The following is a 21,819-nucleotide window of genomic DNA, read 5'->3' as shown; positions in this document are numbered from 1 at the left end:
ATGATGCAATGCAACGCCCTCTCTTTACAGGAACAATCGAGAAATGGATTTTGAAGAAACCAAAGATGTGTTTCGAATGGATGCACAAAAAGCAAGGAGAAAGCAATTCTCCGAAGGATGCCTTCCTGAAATTACTGACAAAAAAAAACTGCACATGGTGGAATCCAAAATAGACAGGCAGGAGACTGGAAGAGCACAGCAAACCAGGCAGCATCAAGAGGAGGAGAAGTCGACAGAAGAAGGGTCCTGAAGAAGGGTTACATCTGAATCATCGACTTCTCCACCTCCTGATGCAGCCTGGCTTGCTGTGGTCTTCCAGCATCCTGCCTGTCTATTCCTGAAATTAAAGGCAGTCAATTTCATCTCAGTGGTGGGAAAGCTTCAGAAATAAAGGGCTTAATTTTATGGGCCGAATCTTGTCAGGATCTGAGCAATGTGGGCTATGGTGAGGTTTATAACAAGATCAGATGATATATCTGGTGAGGCTGACCTTGACATCAGACACATCTCCCTACATCTTTCATGCTTTTGCTGAGAGGCAAGGCGAGCTTCTTGCTCGGCAACAGTGAGTTGCCAATAAAGGGGAATTATTCCTCATTAAACACCTTGTTAATGGCCTAACCTGTCTCATTAATATTCAGCTGTCTATCTCAAAATCATACCAAACAAACTAGACACTGAGAAAGATTGACATGAAAATCAGAGCCAGTAGTAAGGCACTACTTGTTCTGAACGTCCTCCATGTTTTGCACAATCAAACAGGAGCTCACAATATGATCCACAGACTCAGGTTACAAACCCCTTCATTCTTAATCTGTTTCCCAACTCACTTTTGACAACTCTTCCTTCATGACTCTGCTATTGCCTTTATTTGAGGGCACTGGTTTGAGATCTTAGTCACACTCACTCTGGTATCCTGTCATCAAGTCACCCTTCATTCACACGTGCATAGTACTTGACAGTGCTCTAGCTTCCTCAGAGCCAGCTCTCCTAGTGAACAGGACCACTGACACTCCAGTTTATATCTGTCTGCCAGGGTTCCTTGACTGGATCAGATTAACAGCCTCAATCAGGGAACTCATATTCTATGCGATTCACCTGGCTGACCTTGTTACAATCACTACACTGTCAAACTGAATTAGAACTTCTGCCATGTTGTGATTACTATATCCTGGAGGATCTGAACAATGAGGTCTCTAATTAAAGCACATTATTACACATTACTAGATCTAATATAGCCTTCTCCTAGGCCGATTGTCCAATACACTGCTTCCCTGACGCACTCCATAAATTATTTTTCTCTGTTTCCTTTTATGTCTAGTAAATAGCAGATTAAAATCGTCAGTGACAGTTGGAATGCCCTTCTTATTTCCTGATTTATACTTTGTCTTTCCTTATTTCCACTAAAACTGATTCTTCATTGGGGACTCCATAGTTAGGGAGACAGATAAGAGGTTTTGTGGGAACGAGAGAGAGACTCAAGATTAATGTGTTGCCTCTCAGGTGCCAGGGTTCTGATCATGTTTTTGAGGTTCTTGATGGGGAGGGGGAGTAGCCCCAAGTCGTGGCCCACATAGGCACCAACGGCATAGGTAGGAAGAAAGGTAGGGATCTAAGGCAGAAATTCAGGGAGCTAGGGTGGAAGCTTAAGAGTAGAACAAATAGAATTGTTATCTCTGGTTAGTTGCGCATGCCACATGCTAGTGAAGCGAGGAATAGGGAGAGAGTGGAGCTGAACACCTGGCTGCAGGGTTGGTGCAGGAGGGAGAGCTTTGGTTTCTTGGATAATTCTGGGGTAGGTGGGACCTCTACAAACAGGTAGGTCTTTACCTGAACCAGAGGGGTACCAAATTCCTGGGGGGATATTTGCTAATGCTCTTTTGGGGGGGGGGGGTGGGTTAAACTAATGCAGCAGTGGAAGGTAGTTCCAGTGTACGGGAGGTTGAAGGTAGTGAGGTCAAGGATAGGTTTACAAGGTCGCGAGAGGGCACCTGCAATCAGGATATTGGATTGAAATGTGTGTACTTCAATGCCAGGAGCATCCGGAATAAGATGGGTGAACTTGCAGCATGGGTTGGTACCTGGGATTTTGATGTTGTGGCCATTTCACAGACATGGCTAGAGGAGGGACAGGAATGGATGTTGCAGATTCCAGGAATTAGATGTTTCAGTAAGAGTAGAGATGATGGTAAAAGAGGGGAGGGGTGTGGCATTGTTAATCAAGGGTAGTATTAGAGCAGCTGAGATAGCGTTTGAGGACTTATCCGCTGAGGTAGTTTGGGCTGAGGTTAGAAACAGGAAAGGAGAGGTCACCCTGGTGCGAATTTTCTGAAGGCCTCTGAATTGTTCCAGGGATGTAGGGGAAAGGATAGCAAAGATGATTCTTGATAGGAGCGAGAGTAACAGGGTAGTTGTTATGGAGGACTTTAACTTTCCCAATATTGACTGGGAATAGTATAGTTCAAGTAGTTTAGATGGGTCTGTTTCAGCTCAATGTATACTGGAGGGTTTTCTGCCACAGTATGTAGGCAGGCCAACAAGGGGTGATGCCACACTGGATTTGGGGAATGAACTCGACCAGGTGTTAGATTTGGAGGTAGGTGAGCACTTTGGCGATAGTGACCATAATTTGGTTATGTTTAGAATAGCAATGGACGGGGATAGGTATGTACCACAAGGAAAGAGTTATAACTGGGAGAAAGGCAATTATGATGCAATTAGGCAAGATATCGGATGGATGTGATGGGGAAGGAAACTGCAGGAGATGGACACTCTTGAATTGTGGAGCTTATTCAAGGAACAGCTACTGCCTGTCCTTAATAGGTATGCACTTATCAAGCAGGGAGGTAGTTGTCGTGAGAGGGAGCCATGGATTACTAAAGAAATTGAAGCTCTTGCCAAGAAGAAGATGAAGGCTTATGTGAGGATGAGGCATGAAGGCTCATTTGGGTGGCGTGAGAGTTAGAAGTTAGCAGAAAAGATCCAAAGAGAGGGCTAAGAAAACCCAGGAGGGGACTTGAGAAGATGTTGACGGATAGGATCAAGGAAAACCCTAAGGCCTTCTATATGTATATAATGAATAAAAGAATGACTACAGTAAGATTAGGGCCAATCAAAGATAGTAGTGGAAAGTTGTGTGTGGAATCTGAGGACATAGGGGAAGCACTAAATGAACACATTTCGTCAGTATTCGCAGTGGAGAAGGGCAATGTGACGGAAATGCAGGTTACAAGATTAAATGGGATTGAGGTTGACAAAGAGGAGGTTTTAGCAATTTTGGAACATCTGAAAATAGATAAGACACCTGACCCAAATGGGATTTATCCTCTGACTCTCTGTGAAGCTAGGGAGGAGATTGCAGAGCCTTTGGCTTTGATTTTGATATCATCATTGTCGACAGGAATGGTGCCAGAAGACTGGAGGGTAGTAAATGTTGTTCCCCTGTTTAAGAAGGGGTGTCAGGGCAACCCTGGTAATTATAGGCTAGTGAGCTTACTTCCCTTATGAATAAGCTGTTGGAAAATGTTATAAGAGATAGGATTTATAATCATCTGGAAAGGAATAATTTGATTAGGGATAGTCAACACGGTTTTGTGAAGGGTAGGTCATGCCTCACAAACATTATTGAGTTCTTTGAGAAGGTGACCAAACAGGTGGATGAAGATAAAGTGGTTGATGTGATGTATATGAACTTCAGTAAGGCATTTGACAAGGTTCCACATGATAGGCTATTGCACAAAATAAGGAGTTTTGGAATTGGAGGTGATTTTGCAGTTTGGATCAGAAATTGGCTAGCTGAGAAAAGACAGGGGGTGTTGGTTGATGAGAAATGTTCATCCTGGAGCTCAGTTACCAGTGGTGTGCTGCAAGGATCTGTTTTGGGGCCACTGCTGTTTGTAATTTTTATAAGTGATCTGGAGGTGGACGTAGAAAGATGGGTCAGTAAATTTGCAGATGACACTAAGGTAGGCAGAGTTGTGGATAGTGCCAAAACATGTTATGGGTTACAGAGGGATGTAGATAAGATGCAAGGCTGAGCTGAGAAGTGGCAAATGGAGTATAAAGTGGAAAAGTGTGAGGTAATTCACTTCAGAAGAAGTAACAGAAGTGCAGAGTACTGAGCTAATGGTAAAATTCTTGGCAGTGTAGATGAACAGAGAGATCTTGGTGTCCAGGTGCACAAATTCCTGAAAGTTGCCATTCAAGTTAATAGGGTTGTTAAGAAGGCATATGGTGTGTTGGCGTTTATTGGTAGAGAGATTGAGTTTCGAGCCATGAAGTTATGCTTTAGCTGTAAAAGACACTGGTAAGGCCGCACCTGGTGTATTCATGCAGTTCTGATCACCGCATTTTAGGAAAGATGTGGAACTTTGGAAAGGAGATGTACTAGGATGTTGCCTGGTATGGAAGGAATGTCTTACTAGGAAAGGCTTAGAGACTGAGGCTGTTTTCGTTGGATAGAAGAAGGTTGAGAGGTGACTTAATTGAAATGTATAAGATAATCAGAGGGTTAGGTAGTGTATACAGTGCGAGTCTTTTTCCTCGGATGGTGTAGGCTAACAAAAGGGGACATAGCTTTAAATTGAGAGGTGATAGATTTAGGGCAGATATTGGGGTAGGTTCTTTACTCAGAGAGGAGTAGCGGTGTGGAATGGCCTGCCTGCAACAGTATCAGGCTTGCCGACATTAAAGACATTTAAATAGGCACTGGATAGACATATTAATAATAATGGAATGTTGTATATTAGATGGGTATCAGATTAATTTTGCAGGTCGGCACAACATCGGGGGCTGAAGGACGTATACTCTGCTGTTATGTTCTATGTTCTATGTTCATTAAGATGTATTGCACCGATATTACTACTCACCACTGATACCTGATTGCCCTGAGATTTTCCCTTAATAACAAAGCTACCACCACTTCTTTCTCCTTTTGATTTTTTTTGTAATGTCAAACACTCTTCAATGTTGAGTTCCTAGTCTTCGTCATCTAATAGTCATATTCCTGTAACAACTAACAAGTTGTCTTCATTTATTTCTATTTGTGGCATCTATCCATCTATCTTGTTGCAAATGTCACACGCACTCAGATCAAGTGTTTAAGCTTTGCCTTTTTACAATTATTACTTATTCTGGTTCCAATTTCTTTTCTCTTCTACTTATATTTTCTATCCCTTCCTGTCTCACTTTGACTATCTTGTTTCTTTCAGATTATTTTAAACCTCTCTCCTACCCTCCATCCACCTGCCACACCTCCAACTCCCACTAATTAGTTTAAAGACCTATCTACCACCATAGTTATCCAATTCACCAGGACACTGATCTCAGCCTGCTTCAAATGATGCCCATCCCTGTGAAGCAGCTCTTTTTCCCCAATATTGGTGCCAGTGTCCCAGAATTGGAACCAATTTCTCCCATACTAATGTTTGACCCATGCATCCACCTCTCTAATCTTATGTATCCCAATACTAATCTATATGTGACTCATGTAATAAACCTGAGATGACTACTTCTATGGTTCTGTTTTTGAATTTAGCCCCAGCACCTCGTAATTACTTCCCAGAGTTTGTCCAGTGCTTTCAGTTCTGAAGAAGGGTCACACTGCACTCAAAATGTTAACTCTGCTTCTCTCTCAACAGATGCTGCCAGACCTGCTGATGTTCCTCCAGCATTCTCTGTATTTGTTTCAGAATTCCAGCGTTTGCAGTATTTAACTTTTATTTGAGGTGAAGCCTGTCCGGTGTGTGAGCTGAGTCTCTGTGCCTACCCACTATGTGACTTGCAGTAACATGGCAATGCTAGTTGCAGGTGCACCCTGAAGTCCAGCATTAAAATGATGAAGCATCCTGCAATTTTGAATGCAGAATACAGGGTTCCAGGGTTAAAGGCAGAATTTTTGACAGCTGGAGGAACAGAGGGATCTTGGGGTCCATATCCATATTTAACAAACTTAGAGTCACAGAGTTGATAGGGCTGTTAAGAAGATGTGTTGGCTTTCATTAGCAGGGGGATTGAATTTAATAGCCATAAAGTTATGCTTCAGCTCTGTAGAGCCCTGGTTAGACCACACTTGGAATATTGTGTTCAGTTCTCGTCACCTCATTGTAGGAAGGATATGGAAGCTTTCAAGAGGTTACAGAGGAGATTTACCAGGATATTGCCTGGACTGAAGGGCATGTCTCATAAAGAAAATATTAGGGAGCTAAAGCTTTTCTCATTGGAGTGAAGAGGGGTGAAAGGTGACTTGATAAGGGTGATAAGAAGCTGAGATAGCGTGAATAGTCAGATACTTTTTGCCCAGGGCAGAAGTGGCTATCACAAGGGGGCATAATTTTAAAGTGATTGGAGTAAGGTTTAGGAGAGATGTCAGAGGTCGGTTATTTATACAGAGAGTGATGCGTGTATGGAATGAACATCCAGTGGTGGTAATACAGTTAGATACATTAGGGACTTTTAAATATGAATAGGCACATGGATGATAGTACAATGAAGGGTAGGTAAATTTGTATGATCTCTACAGCAGGATAAAAGGTTGGAACAACATCAAGGGCGAAACAGCCTGTGCTGTGTTGTACCCTTCTATGTTCTATGTGAGTGAATCAGAGAAGTGCTATGAGGGTCCTGACAAACAGGTATCCGTAGATGGGGAAACTAGACGACCAGTGCCCTGGAGCTTGCCCTGAGATGTTGCTGGGTGTACAAGACGGCAAAGCAGCGAGATGGAGTCATCAGGTACATGTTGTGACTTTAATGTTGGGAATTCTTCATTTCAGTTTCCCTACGATGATGGGAAGGATAGGAAGCTGCATATAGAAAGGATGAGACATATAGTTAATGAGTCCAACAAGAGGCAATAATCCCGCTTAAGAGGCATCTCGCTGCTGCTTAGATAGAATCTTGTCTCAATACCCAAAACTTACTTGAAAAATGCAGCCAGTTGTTCCCAACATTAAAAAAGGACTTGCTGGACTTCTGATGCAATTTTCACAGATTTATCACCTTAACCTATACTGTTCAGAGGTTCTATAAGATTCCATCTAGTTACTGAGATCAAGATTAATATTCAATGAGACATATGGATCAATTAAGGACAGCCAGGGTGGATTTGTTAAATGCAAATCATTTTTAACAAAGTTAGAGTCACAGAGTCAGAGAGATGCATAGCATGGAAACAGACCCTTTGGTCCATGCTGACCAGATATCCCACCTGCCAGCACCCAGCCCATATCCCTCCAAACCCTTCCTATCCATATACCGATCCAAATGCCTCGTAAATGTTGCAATTGTACCAGCCTCCACCACTTTCTCTGGCAGCTCAGTCCATACACATACCACCCTCTGAGTGAAGACGTTGCCCTGTAGGTCTCTTTTATATCTTTCCCCTCTCTCCCTAAATCTATACCCTCTCGTTCTGGACTCCCCAACCCTAGGGAAAAGACTTTGCCTATTTACCATATCCATGCCCCTCATAATTTTGTAAACCTCTATCAGGTCACCCCTCAGCCTCCGACGCTCCAGGGAAAATAGCCCCAGCCTGTTCAGCCTCTCCCTATAACTCAAATCCTGAAACCCTGGCAACATCCTTGTAAACCTTTTCTGAACCCTTTCAAGTTTCACAACATCATTCCGATAGGAAGGAGGCCAGAATTGCATGCAATATTCCAACTGTGGCCCAACCTGTACAGTCGCTGAATGACCTCCCAACTCCTGTACTCAATATTCTGACCAATAAAGGAAATCATACCAAATGCCTTCTTCACTATCCTATCTACCTGCGACTCCACTTTGAAGGAGCTATGAACCTGCACTCCAAGGTCTCTTTGTTCAGCAGCACTCCCTAGGACCTTACCATTAAGTCCTGCTAAGATTTGCTTTCCCAAAATGCAGCACCTCGCATTTATCTGAATTGAACTCCATCTGCCACTTCTCAGCTCATTGGCCCATCTGGTCAAGATCCTGTTGTAATCTGAGGTAACCCTCTTCATTGTCCATTCCACCTCCAATTTTGGTGTCATCTGCAAACTTACTAACTGTACCTCTTATGCTTGAATCCAAATCATTTACGTAAATGACAAAAAGTAGGGGACTCAGCACTGATCCTGTGGCACTCCACTGGTCACAGGCCTCCAGTCTGAAAAACAACCCTCCACCACCACCTTCTGTCTTCTACATTTGAGCCAGTTCTGTATCCACATGGTTAGTTCTCCCTATATTCAGTGAGATCGAACCTTGCTTATCAGTCTCCCATAGGGAACCTTTTTGAACGCTTTACTGAAGTCCATATAGATCACATCTTCCACTCTGCCCTCATCAATCCTATTTGGCACTTCCTCAAAAAACTCAATCAAATTTGTGAGACATGAATTCCCATGCACAAAAGTATCCCTAATCAGTCCTTGCCTTTCCAAATACATGTATACCCTGTCCCTCAGAATTCCCTCCAACAACTTGCCCACCACCGACATCAGGCTCACTGGTCTATAGTTCCCTGACTAGTCCTTAACACCTTTCTTAAACAGTGGCACCATATTAGCCAACCTCTAGTCTCCCGGCACCTCACCCGTGACTATCATTGAAACAAATATCTCAGCAAAAGACGCAGCAATCACTTCTTTGGCTTCCCACAGAGTTCTAAGGTACACCTGATCAGATCCTGGGGATTTATCCACCTTTATGCGTTTCAAAACATCCAGGACTTCCTCCTCTGTAATATGGACATTTTGCAAGATGTCACCATCTATTTCCCTACAGTCTATATCTTCCATCTTTTCTACAGTAAATATTGATGCAAAATACTCATTTAGTATCTCCCCCATTTTCTGTGGCTCCACAGAAAGGCTGCCTTGCTGATCTTTAGCAGTCCTATTCTCTCCCTAGTTACCCTTTTGACCTTGATGTATTTGTCAAAACTCTTTGGATTCTCCTTAATTCTATTTGCAAAAGCTATCTCATGTCCCCTTTTTGCCCTCCTGATTTCCCTCTTAAGCATACTCCTACTGCCTTTATACTGAGGATTCTATCTACCTTACATATGCTTCCTTCTTTTTCTTACCCAAACCCTCAATTTCTTTAGTCATCCAGCATTCCCTATATCTATCAGCCTTTCCTTTCACCCTAACAGGAATATACTTTCTCTGGATTCTCATTATCTCATTTCTGAAGGCTTCCCATTTTCCAGTCGAGCCTTTACCTGCGAACATCTGCCCCAATCAGCTTTCGAAAGTTCTTGCCTAATACCGTCAAAATTGGCCTTTCTCCAATTTAGAACTTCAACTTTTAGATCTGGTCTATCCTTTTCCATCATTATTTTAAATCTAATAGAATTATTGTCGCTGGCCCCAAAGTGCTCCCCCACTGACACCTCAGTCACCTGCCCTGCCTTATTTCCCAAGAGTAGGTCAAGAAGGGCTTATGCCCAAAATGTCGGTCCTCCTGTTCCTTGGATGCTGCCTGACCTGCTGTGCTTTTCCAGCAACACATTTTCAGCTCTGATCTCCAGCATCTGCAGTCCTCACTTTCTCCTCAAGTTTTGCACCTTCTTTAGTAGCTATATCCACATACTGAATCAGAAAATTGTCTTGTATACACTTAACAAATTCCTCTCCATCAAAACCCTTAACACTATGGTAGTCCCAGTCTATGTTTGGAAAGTTAAAATCCCCTACCATACTCACTCTATTATTCTTACTGATAGCTGAGATCTCCTCACAATTTTGTTTCTTAATTTCCCTCTGACTATTAGGGGTCTATAACACAATCCCAATAAGGTGATCATCCCTTTCTTATTTCTCAGTTCCACCCTGGATGTATTTCCAGGAATATCCTCCCTCAGCACAGCTGTAATGCTATCCCTTATCAAAAAATGTCACCAGTCCCCCTCCTCTCTTGCCTCCCTCTCTATCCTTCCTGTAGCATTTGTATCCTGGAACATTAATCTGCCAGTCCTGCCCATCCCTGAGCCATGTTTCTGTAATTGCTATGAGATCCCAGTCCCATGTTCCTAACCATGCCGAGTTCATCTGCCTTCCCTGTTATCCCCTTGCATTGATATAAATGCAGTTTAATTTTTTAGTCCTACCTTGTCCCTGTCTGCCCTGACTGCCTGACTCGCTTCTGTTCCCCATCTCCACCCCTACCCCACCTTACTAGTTTAAATCCTGGCTAGCCTAAGTAGGGACAATGCTAACCAAAGACCTAAGTTATTTACAGTCACAGAATCCCTACAGTGTGGAAGCAGGCTGTTCAGCCCATTGAGTCCACACCGACCCACTGAAGATCATCGCAATCAGACCCACTCCATCCCTGTAACCCTGCAATTCCCATGGCTAGTCTACTGGGCTTTGCATATCCCTGGACACTCTGGGCAATCCACCTGACCTGCACATCTTTAGATTGTGGAGAAAACTGGAATATCTGGAAGAAACGTATGCAAACATGAGGAGAAGGTACAAACTCCACACAGATATGTGCCTGAGGGTGGAATCAAACTCAGGTCCTGGCGATGTGAGGCAGCAATGCTAATCACCATGTCACCCATTTCTTCTGGTGTTTTGCAGTGACTATTGAGCATTCGTTGCATACAATATGTTCACTGAAGAGTTGACCAGTAAGATTTTTTTTTGTTGTGAAGAGAAAGCATTGTTGTATGATAGTACCTTACAACAGTCACCTTGTTGAAAGGTACATGAGGTAGATTTGCTGCCAATATATTTATGCTATGTCCTTTCATATTGGGATTCATAGAGCTGAGCGGTTTAGTGTTGGTAGGGAAAATCCACCTGATTGTCTAATGAAATAATGTTTTCAAATCCATCAAGATGTAATTCATGTCATGATCACAATCAGATAAGGTTACGTTAGTATGATAAACATTGTTACTATGACCATGAGGGAGAATAAGATGTTTGGTATACCTCTTTCAAATTCAAAAGCTGCTCTCTCACTCAAATCTGAATGACATCAATATATTGGGTAGTACTTAATGCACTCCTCAGCATTAATCATTTCAGAGCCCAACCTTGTAGATAACAAGAATGGGAAAGCACATAGCGCATTCTGAAAATGTAAGCAAGCAATCAATTCGTAAAAATAGAAAATGCTGGAAATACTCAATGAGTCAGACAGAGTCTGTGGAGAAAAAATGTTTTCAGACATGTGTCTTCTCACCAGAGCAAATATTCATTTGTGTACAATGTTGTATTTAAATACACTCTTCTATCCCAATAAAATATGGATGCATAAACATAATTAGTTGTGGCTATCAAGCATGCTTCTGGTGTGGTTAATAAAGCTTGTTTAAACCATTTCTCATTTGCATCATTTAAATTAAAGTGGACCAGAAGTTAAGCCTTTGCTTAAAAAGGTTATTTTATTAAAAGTTACTGTTGAAGCTTCTTTCAAAATATGGAGATAAATTTATTATCTAAGAAATTACACGAACCAAAATAATAACAAATACAGGTAAGATGAAATAATGCTTATGATGAGAAGTTCCAGTAAATTTCCATTGCATCTTATTGTTGTGTCTTTTTTGAGTATCTTCTTGTTGAAATGAAGAGGTTGACCCTTGAAGTCAGATCCAGCAAATGTGACAGCACCTATCGTTGAACAGTTGTTTTCTTCTGCAGGTAAGCTCAGCAAGTAGATCAAGTTTTGAGAGAGAGATAAAGAGATGTTACTACTCAGTTTCTTTCTGGGACATTCTGGCTTTTAATGAGGCTTTATATCTCTATAGAAATCAAACATAAGGTGCTGCAATGGTAACTTTTGATGAATAATTAACCCACAATTATGCTGGAATTCTCTGCAGGTCATCCTTCCTGTCTGTTGCTTGTCTCAGAGGTTTTAAATTTTCACATCTGCAAAAACCCACTATGTTGTTGAAAGGGATAATCCAACTCCAAACTGTTACCTTTGTAGTGTATGCTCAACTGCTGTTGAGATAATGTATCAGTCTGTGTTTTTCATAGGATGGCCCATGTGAATCAATAAGTAGCAGCCATGCAACCTTTGGCAGCCATTTTTTATATCCTCTATCAATTATTTAAAGTGAAATTAGCCTTCTTTGTAAAATATGTAATAATATAATTGTATGATCATGACATCATGAGATATATGATAAACAAGTTACTCAACAATGATGGTACACACATTTAGACTTCTTGGATAGATGTTGACTTCATATGAGATGATTATTTGATGGGACAGATCATTCATCTCCTAGAGAATGGCCCTCAATTTTTGTCTCAATTTATATCTGACCTACTCCAACAGTTTTCCCCTCAATTCATTGGTGATAATATTCAGAGTATATCATTTACTGCCAAGTATTCTCCATCTATTGCAAACTGACCTTCTCATGACAGGTGCGTTTTCTCTTTAACAGTAAGAGGAGTGGGGACTGAGCAACAGTAATTTGTTACTTGGACATTATTTGCTAATTCAAGAGTAAACCAATCTGATATTTGGCAGTGATAAAGATTGAGATATACTCTACATATAACAATATATTGAATTTTGTGATATTTTGATCCAACCAGATGGATGGCAACAAACTCTTGTATCCTGCTTATTTGTTTTCTGGAGTGTTCTACTAGTCCATCGTGAAATTTGCATAATCACATTATTTTTATTTCTAAGACTGTATTTGTATTATCATTGTTAACATTTCCTTGTGCATTTTTTTAACTATTCCATGCTTTGAAATACTATTCATGTCTTGCCTTTGTGTTACTTATTTGTTCACACAAACCACTGTTGAACCTGTTTGGTTCAATAATGTTCTTTACTGAAGGAAGCCCACCATCCTTACCTGGCCTGGCTTGGGATAGACTTGGTTCACTTTTCACTGTCCTCAGGGCAATTGGGGATGCGTAATGAAAGCTGGCTGAGCAAGCAATGCTCACATCCCATGATTGAATTGAAAAAAACTTTTCCAGATGTATTGTCAAATCCTATAATGTGCTGAGAAAAAGATTGGTTTACTTATAACATACAAAGATGCTTAGCACCTTAAAACCTGAGGTTCTAATGAATAGTCATACTTGATTGTAAATGTTAACTTTGTTTCTTTCTCCTCAGATGCTGCCAGACCAATTGAATTTCTCCACATTTTCTACATTTAATTCATATCAACCATCTTACACGTACTTTGCTTCTATTATTATGGTCTATGCTTTTGGAAACTGATTTGATTAGTATTACCATCGGGTGGGATGAGAATAGAGGGCAGTCAGAAAATTCATGCAAGAATCCTTCACTAAAAATGAGCAAAAAGGAAAATTCTAGATGGATTCTTAGGACAACTGAGTCCTGCACCATTTTCTATCTCCCTACCCACAGACCCACAAGGATATTCTATTGATCTTAATCAGCATTTCATGATTTATGTGTTTGTCATTTCTGTATGATGTAATCAATTATGTTATTCTTGCCAATGTTACTTTGAAGACAAACTATGAATATTATTTATTTCAATAAAGTATTTGACCATTTGACTTTGAATTGCAATATTATCAATTTTAGCATAAGACTTGCTGAGATTGCAAAATTCCATGAGCAACAATCTATTTTTCTTCTTTAAGAAGCCATTAAGGTCTATTGGAATATTTAAATTGTGTACAACATAGATTTTATCAATTAATTTATAATCATGCAGTCTCCATAATGAGAGGTCAATCTACCTTGTCAATTTTATATGTGGATTAGAGTGGTGCTGGAAAAGCACAGCAGTTCAGACAGCATCCAAGGAGTAGGAAAATCAATGTTTCAGGCCAAAGCAAGGGCTTTTCCAGCACCACTCTAATCCAGAATCTGGTATCTGCAGTCATTGTTTTTACCTATTTTTATATGTGGGCTGATTGGTAAAGTTCAGCTCCTGGACTTGGACGTCTAAGCACAACAGACATCCTTTGTATGAAATACAGTACAAGAATAAGAATTCAAGGGAATTATTTTTATTATATGTAGTGTCCTAGACCTAGAGAAGGTCAATGCTGCTTTCTTCTTAAATCTTGATGACTGCTGGTGAGTTTAACCTGAGTGCCACCACACCTTAGCTAAGGAGTGATGTTGAAAAGGTGGGACCTTCTTTTCCCTGGAGCATCAGAGGCTAAGGGGTGACCTTATAGAGGTTTACAAAACTATGAGGGGCATGGATAGGATAAACAGACAAAATCTTTTCCCTGGAGTCGGGGAGTCCAGAACTAGAGGGCATAGGTTTAGGGTGAGAGGAGAAAGATATAAAAAAGACCTATGGGGCAACTTTTTCACACAGAAGTTGGTACGTGTATGGAATGAGCTGCCAGAGGACGTGGTGGAGGCTGGTACAATTGCAACATTTAAGAGGCATTTGGATGGGTATCTGAATAGGAAGGGTTTGGAGGGATACGAGTCGAGTGCTGGCAGGTGGAACTAGATTGGGTTGGGATATCTGGTCAGCATGGACAGATTGGACTGAAGGGTCTGTTTCCATGCTGTACATCTCTATGACTCTATGACTCTATGACCTCAGCTAGTATGGAATTAAATCCATGCTGTTGGCATCACTTTGCATCACAATCCAGCCATTACTTCAATGTGTCTTTCTCAATATAATCGTTCCATTGTAGACAACATTGATTGGGCAAGCATAAACGTCCATTGTATTTACGTGAATTGCCACATGTTTCAGATAATGAGTAGCTTTCTGAAAAGAATATAATTTAGTTCCAACCTAATCATTCCATTTAATTGATTTCAACAACTCTTGATAAATGATTTATGGGAGAATTGATGATTTTTTTTAGAGCTGTAACATTAAATTTTATCCTTCCAGCTTAAATCAATTGTTGTATGAGTTACTTAAAACAAAATCTTCCCTTCTCTTAGATTTCCTACCACCAAGTACAATATAAATAATGGAGGGTGTAGAATTCAATTTTTCAATTTACTATTGATGCTTACTGTGCTTGCTTGGTTAATCTTGGCTGTAGGATTGGAGAAAATGAAGCAAATAGTAGATATTGCTGGTAGCAAAGAGCTGTAAGCATAGAGCTGCTATTATAAAGAACTGTGAACAAATTCCTGTTACACACAATGGGAGGATCGGTGTTTTCTGAGGCTGTGACATTGTGATGAAAAAGCAGGAGGTCCGTCCATTTGGGGGTGGATCGGGTTTTCTTGTGCAATTATGTTCTTTAAAGCTGTAGGTAATCACCAAATGTTATTGGGAGATGAGTAGGAAGTTCTACTTCCCCACTAGGACTTTGTGTGCTCCCAAAGTCCTAGCACCATATTTAAACTCCAGCCCTCGATGTAGCAGAGAGAAAGGAAAAACAAGTAAAACTTGTGAACAATGCAGACATATCCAAATCATGTTGTACATCTCAAAATGGAACTCCAACACAAACAGTACATCTATTTTCAAGGGGCTGTTAGTCGAATTCTTGCTTCTAATGTGTATGCTTGTGTGTCTGATTGTTTGTACGAGTCTAGTACAGATGGTGAGCTCTGGACCTGGCTGTTAATGAGCTGACAGAAATTCAGAGGCAGACATTGAAATGTCTGGCAGAGGTGCTAGAGATCATGCACAGACTGCAGTGAAGGGCAGAAGAGTCTGCACAGGTTCTGCTTGAAGCCATGTCTCTAGCCTGAGAGTGCATGGCTGCCTCCATGGACTGGATGGTGGCTGTTGTGGACTAGCAGATTCACCAGAAAGGATCAGTATTTGCCAGAAATGTCCTTGGTCCTCCAGTCAATCACTCAAGCCATGGAATCTAGTACTTACTGGCTTTGCAAGAATCTGCAGTGGGACGTTACCCTCACTCCAGTTTCCCCAGCTACTCAAAGGAAGAGGGAGCTACCATTGCACACTATCAGGGATGAGAAGCAACAGAAAGGCAGGCATGAACTATACTCTCTGGACTTTCAGCAGATGGTCTGTTACACCACTTACCCTCTGTCAGAGACTCAAATGATTCCATTAGCTCATGTTGCTGGCTGGATCTCCAGCAGGTTGGGACATCCAGCAGTGGGCAGCACGGTGGCAACAGTGGTTAGCACTGCTGCCTCACAGCACTAGAGACCCGGGTTCAATTCCCGCCTCAGGCGACTGACTGTGTGGAGTTTGCACATTCTCCCCGTGTCTGTGTGGGTTTCCTCCGGGTGCTCCAGTTTCCTCCCACCAGTCCAAAGATGTGCGGGTCAGGTCAGTTGAAAGGGGAATGGGTCTGGGTGGGTTGCGGGTTGGTGTGGACTTGTTGGGCCGAAGGGCCTGTTTCCACACTGTAAGTAATCTTATCATTATCTAGGGCTGCCAGAGGATACCTGTGTACCATGTGACACCTAAAATGTGACAAAACAGTCAACAGTCTCCATCAGCTCTGCTGCAATTTCCAGTGTGGCACCCTGATGCAGGGACAAAAATAGAAGGATTAAAGAAGATTGAACTTTGGTATACAGGTGACAAGGTTTTAATACGCTATAGTTTCTACATTCCAGTAATCTCCTGAAATCTTTTTATATTTTTAATAGTGTTGCATTATCTTCTGAAATGCCTTGACAGGTGATGATCACCTTGACATTTGCACGCATTTCAGGTCCAACATGGCGAAGAGCAGTAATGTTCTCAAACGCACACTTCATCTGGGAGGGGGTAACTCTGGCAAGTGAGAAGCTTCATTAATGTGTTGTGTAACTCGGTCAGCATGTTGTGGCTGCTCTACATCTATATGTAATTGGCGAATGCCTCTTGCAACAAAAGCTTTTTTGAGATATAGAACCCATTAAAGTCCACAGAACTCCATCCTGATGCTCTGGACATCAAACTGAACAGGAATTCATTGGTACAAAGAGAGCAAAGAAATGCACACTGTATCGTAAGTAGAGCAATGTAGAGTTTCACTGTTATAAAGCAAGGTTTCCTAAAAGCATTTAAGGCTTATGCATTACCATGTGCCATTACTGCTGACTGTCCACAAATATTCTCACAAAATTGTTCAGTTTCAAATCTAGATAGTATCAGGTTCTCTTGGGCCTATCTGCCTGATCCTATAGCTGGCCTGGCTTCTTCAACATCCTTCACGTTAGTATTGGCTCCCTCAACATTTCTGTCAGATCATCTTCTTCCTACTTTGAGGAAGCAGTTGGCTGGTCCACTTCCTCTCTTTTGTATTGGTGAAGTAGGTTGTTCAGGGTACAGCAAACAGTCATGGAACCCTATCTGATAAGTACTGGAGTGCTCCTCCTTAGCAGCATCCGAGGGTAGGAAATTATATGTTTCGGGCAGGAGCCCTTCATCAAGAATCAGGTTGGAAGCCTCAGGGGTGGAGAAATAAATGGGAGTGGGTGGGGCTGGGGATAAGGTAATTGAGAGCGCAATAGGTGGATCGAGGAAGGGGTAAAGGTGATAGGTCAGAGAGGAAGGTGGAGTGGATAGGTGGGAAGGAAAATTGACAGGTGGGACAGATCATGAGGATGGTACTGAGCTGGAAGTTTGGAACTGGAGTAAGGTGGGGCGGAGGGGAAATGAGGAAACTGGTGAAGTCCACATTGATGCTGTGGGGTTGAGGGGTGTTGAGGCAGAAGATGAGGCATTCTTCCTCCAGGCATTGAGTGGTGAGGGAGTGGTGGTGGAGGAGGCCCAGGACTTGCATGTCATCGGCAGAGTAGGAGGGGGAGTTGAAATATTCAGCCACAGGGCAGTGGGGTTGATTGGTGCGGGTGTCCCGGAGATGTTCCCTGCAGCAATCTGTGAGAAGGCATCCAGTCTCTCCAATGTAAAGGAGACCGCATCGAGAGCAACGGATCCAGTAAATGACATTTGTGGAAGTGCAAGTGAAACTTTGATGGATGTGGAAGGCTCCTTTGGGACCTTGGAGGTGAGGGGGGAGGTGTGGGCGCAGGTTTTGCAATTCCTGCGGTGGCCAGTGAAGATGCTAGGAGGGGAGGGTGACTTGTTGGGGGGCGTGGACCCGACTAGGTAGTCACGGAGGGAACTACATGTTTTATAAACCTGCTGCTTGATTACACATCGTCTTACCCTGCCTCCTGCAAAAATGCTATCCCGTATTCCCAATTCCTCCGGCTCCACCGTATCTGCTCCCAGGAGGACCAGTTCCACCACAGAACACACCAGATGGCCTCCTTCTTTAAAGATCGCAATTTCCCTTCCCACGTGGTTGAAGATGCCCTCCAATGCATCTCATCCACGTCCTGCACCTCCACCCTCAGACCCCACCTCTCCAACCGTAACAAGGACAGAACACCCCTGGTCCTCACTTTCCACCCTACCAACCTTCGCATAAACCACATCATCCGCTGACATTTCTGCCACTTACAAACCAGAGATATGCTTCTCTCCCTACTCGTATCTGCTTCCCACAAGGACCCGTCCGTCCGTGAGTACCTGCTCAGGTCCACACCCCCCCTACAATCCACCCTCACCTCCTGGCACCCTCCCCTGCCACCTCAGGAATTGCAAAACCTGCACCCATACTTCCCCCCTCAACTCCATCCAAGGACCCAAATGAGTCTTCCACATCCATCAAAGTTTCAATTCTACAAATGTCATTTACTGTATTGATTGCTTCTGATGCGGTTTGCTTTACAATGGGGAAACTGGACGTCTTCTTGCAGAGCGCTTCAACGAACATCTCCGGGACACCCGCATCAATCAATCCTACTGTCCTGTGGCTGAACATCTCAACTGCCCCACCCACTCTGCTGAGGACATGCAGATCCTGGGCCTTCTCCACCACCATTCCCTCACCATCCGACACCTAGAGGAAGAATGCCTCATCTTCCACCTCAGAACCCCTCAACCCCAAAGCATTAATGTGGACTTCACCAGTTTCCTCATTTCCCCTCCCCCCCCCCCACCTTACCCCAGTTCCAAACTTCCAGCTCAGCACCATACTCATGACCTGACCCACCTGTCAATCTTCCTTCCCACCTATCCACTCCACTTTCCTCTCCGACCTATCAACTTTACTCCTTCCTCCATCCATCTATTGCACTCTCAATTACCTTCTCCCCAGCCCCACTCCCTCCCATTTATCTCTCCACACCCGAGATTTCCAGCCTCACTCCTGATGAAGTGCTCCTGCCTGAAACATCGATTTCCCTGCCCTTTGGAAACTGCCTGACCTGTTGTGCTTTTCCAGTACCACTCTAATCTTGACTCTCATCTCCAGCATCTGCAGTTCTCACTTTCACCTGCTCCTCCTTAACAGTCCAGGCAATGGACATCAACCCTCACAGCCCAATAATCTCTTCAATGAGGGATGCATGGGCAGCAACATAGCTCTAGGAGAAAGTGAGGACTGCAGATGCTGGAGATCAGAGCTGAAAATATGTTGCTGGAAAAGCGCAGCAGGTCAGGCAGTATCCAAGGAGCAGGAGAATCGATATTTCGGGCATGAGCCTTAAGAAGGGCTTATGCCCGAAACATCGATTCTCCTGTTCCTTGGATGCTGCCTGACCTGCTGTGCTTTTCCAGCAACACATTTTCAGCAACATAGCTCTGTTCACTATCAGTCCAATGGTTTCACACAAGGATGATTGGTAATGCCTTCTTAGGATACAATTTTTCACTCACAAGCCAGTGCAGAGGTGATGTCTGTGAGGGAACATATGAAGAATCTAAGTGTTGTGTGTGAATAATGGGTGCACACTTGCAGGAATTACTGCCTATGGTTGCCAATAGCAAGGCAATGAGAGAAGAAAGACCCTTCCTGTTTAAGTATCTGGTTGGATGAGGTCACGGAGCTCTGCGTTTTGCATGGTGCATTCAATGGTCCCTTTGAATGGTGATGGTTGCAAATCCCACAGCTTTTGGCACTTTGGGTCCACAGGCAATTGACTGGAAAATCCTACATTTGGCCCCAGCTGAAGTTGAAAGGATTTGGTGACGAGGAAGTTCATTGTCGCTGTGATCTTCAAAGCATATGTATAGTTTTTCCTCACAAGCTTGCAAGGTTACATGTCCACCTGTCAAAGATGATGGATGTAGGTGGTTGTTTTCTAGTCATTGGTAAATGTCTCTGCTGCTGATGCTCACTCATGCTGAGGTAGCTGCAATGCCTTTCTTGATCAAGTGGTCAACCACACTGTCGACACTGTATCACAGCAAATTTCAAAGATATAAAGTATACGACTAGCAGGAAGACAGTTGAATAATTTCCAGGCCTCTATCTGGGTCAGTTGAATACACAAAATAAAGGGAATAAGTGCCTGAGTGATCTCTCCTCCTTACTTTCCATGAAAAATTGTCTTTGCCTTTGACAGGATTTTCTACTTCCATTATTGTATCAGATGAGATAGAAGGGTATGTACAGTACCATCATTTTATTTTTGTCCATTATGATAGTTAAACAACATTTTTTGTAATGTTGAGATGAGGAGCAGAGCAAATTTTGGTGGAAGAATTGCCCTTGTTACTGTAGAGGCATTTCTTATGCGACACTTCAATGAGCAATATTTCACTGACAGTTAAAATCTTTGGAATATTCTTAAGGCTGTGAAAGGCAATACGAAGACATGCTTTTCTTTCTTTTCATGAAAATACACAACAGTCTCAGTGCTGTGAGTTTGGATATTTAAAAGTACTCACAGTATTGGTATGCATTATGTAGCAACTAGCACAATCCTTCCCCAGTGTTTATACAAGTTATGCAGTTGTGAAAGGAAACTTTCATAAAAAACTCCAAAGGCAAAAATTGATTACATTTATTTGTTTCCAGCAATGCCATTCCTTAAGATGTTAGATTTGCTCTGGATCTAATTTTTAGTTTACTGAAGACAAAGAACATGTTGAAGATTGTAGGTTCACGATTGTATTTCAACATTCTGCAATATTTTTACTATCGATAACATGGTATTGATGCTACTCAAACAAGGATTGAGAATTTCTCTCAGTGAGGCACCATTTTCACGAAGTCCTGAGTTATCGGGAGGCTGGGAATTGCTGTTGTTCAACTGCCAAGTGTTTATCTTCTGCACAGATGAAAAATGAAATAAAATTTCCACAGAACTTTCTGATAAAGTAGAAATGATACACAATAATAAACGTTGTAAGAAAAGCGACAAATCTGTTTTCAGAAATGACTTCAGGCATATGAACACCAGTAAGCCAAAACAGTAGTATCTAGTACGTTGTATCCACGTCTTCCTTTTTCATTAAACAATTGAAATCATTTATGTTTTATGGACTGCAATATTTTTCAGCCATTGTTGCATTGACAGGTCCTTTTAGGAGGAGTCAAATTGCTTTCTTTGATGTGAGAAATAAATTAATAAAGAAGTGTAGCAGTTCACACACATAGATAACATAATATATGTTCTTTCAAATATAGTTTTTCCACAATATACTAAAAAACTGGCCTTTTGTCTAGAAAGGTTTGATTGGAGAGAATATTACCATGAGATGGCAGTGTACGTTGAATGCTTAGAAATGCATCTCATGCAATTTTCAAGTCTCTTGGTTTTCATTGCAGCAACCGAAATTACATTTATTTTCCCAAAGAAATGATGGAATTCAATTTACCTGTCAATAAAAAGAGCACTTCTAAATATTTAAAATATAACAAATGTTAACACTTAAAGGAATATGCATCATATGGTCTCTTTGGCTTCATATTTCAGTAATACAGAACTGACATTAAAGTATGAATTATTTAACGTTTTATTACAGTTTCTTTATTCTGTTGCTTCAATCCATATTGCATCCCAAACAAGCTTTTACAGACTTGTACTTTGTTTACCTTTTTTATATCTTGTAAAGTGAGTCACAGATGTTGTAGACAATATATAGTTGATTTGGTCTCAATAGAAAAGTAAATT

Source organism: Hemiscyllium ocellatum, chromosome 4, assembly GCF_020745735.1.
Source record: "Hemiscyllium ocellatum isolate sHemOce1 chromosome 4, sHemOce1.pat.X.cur, whole genome shotgun sequence".
Taxonomy (NCBI): Eukaryota; Metazoa; Chordata; class Chondrichthyes; order Orectolobiformes; family Hemiscylliidae; genus Hemiscyllium; species Hemiscyllium ocellatum.
The sequence above is the reverse complement of the archived record's forward strand: the minus strand, read 5'-3'. Positions refer to the sequence as shown.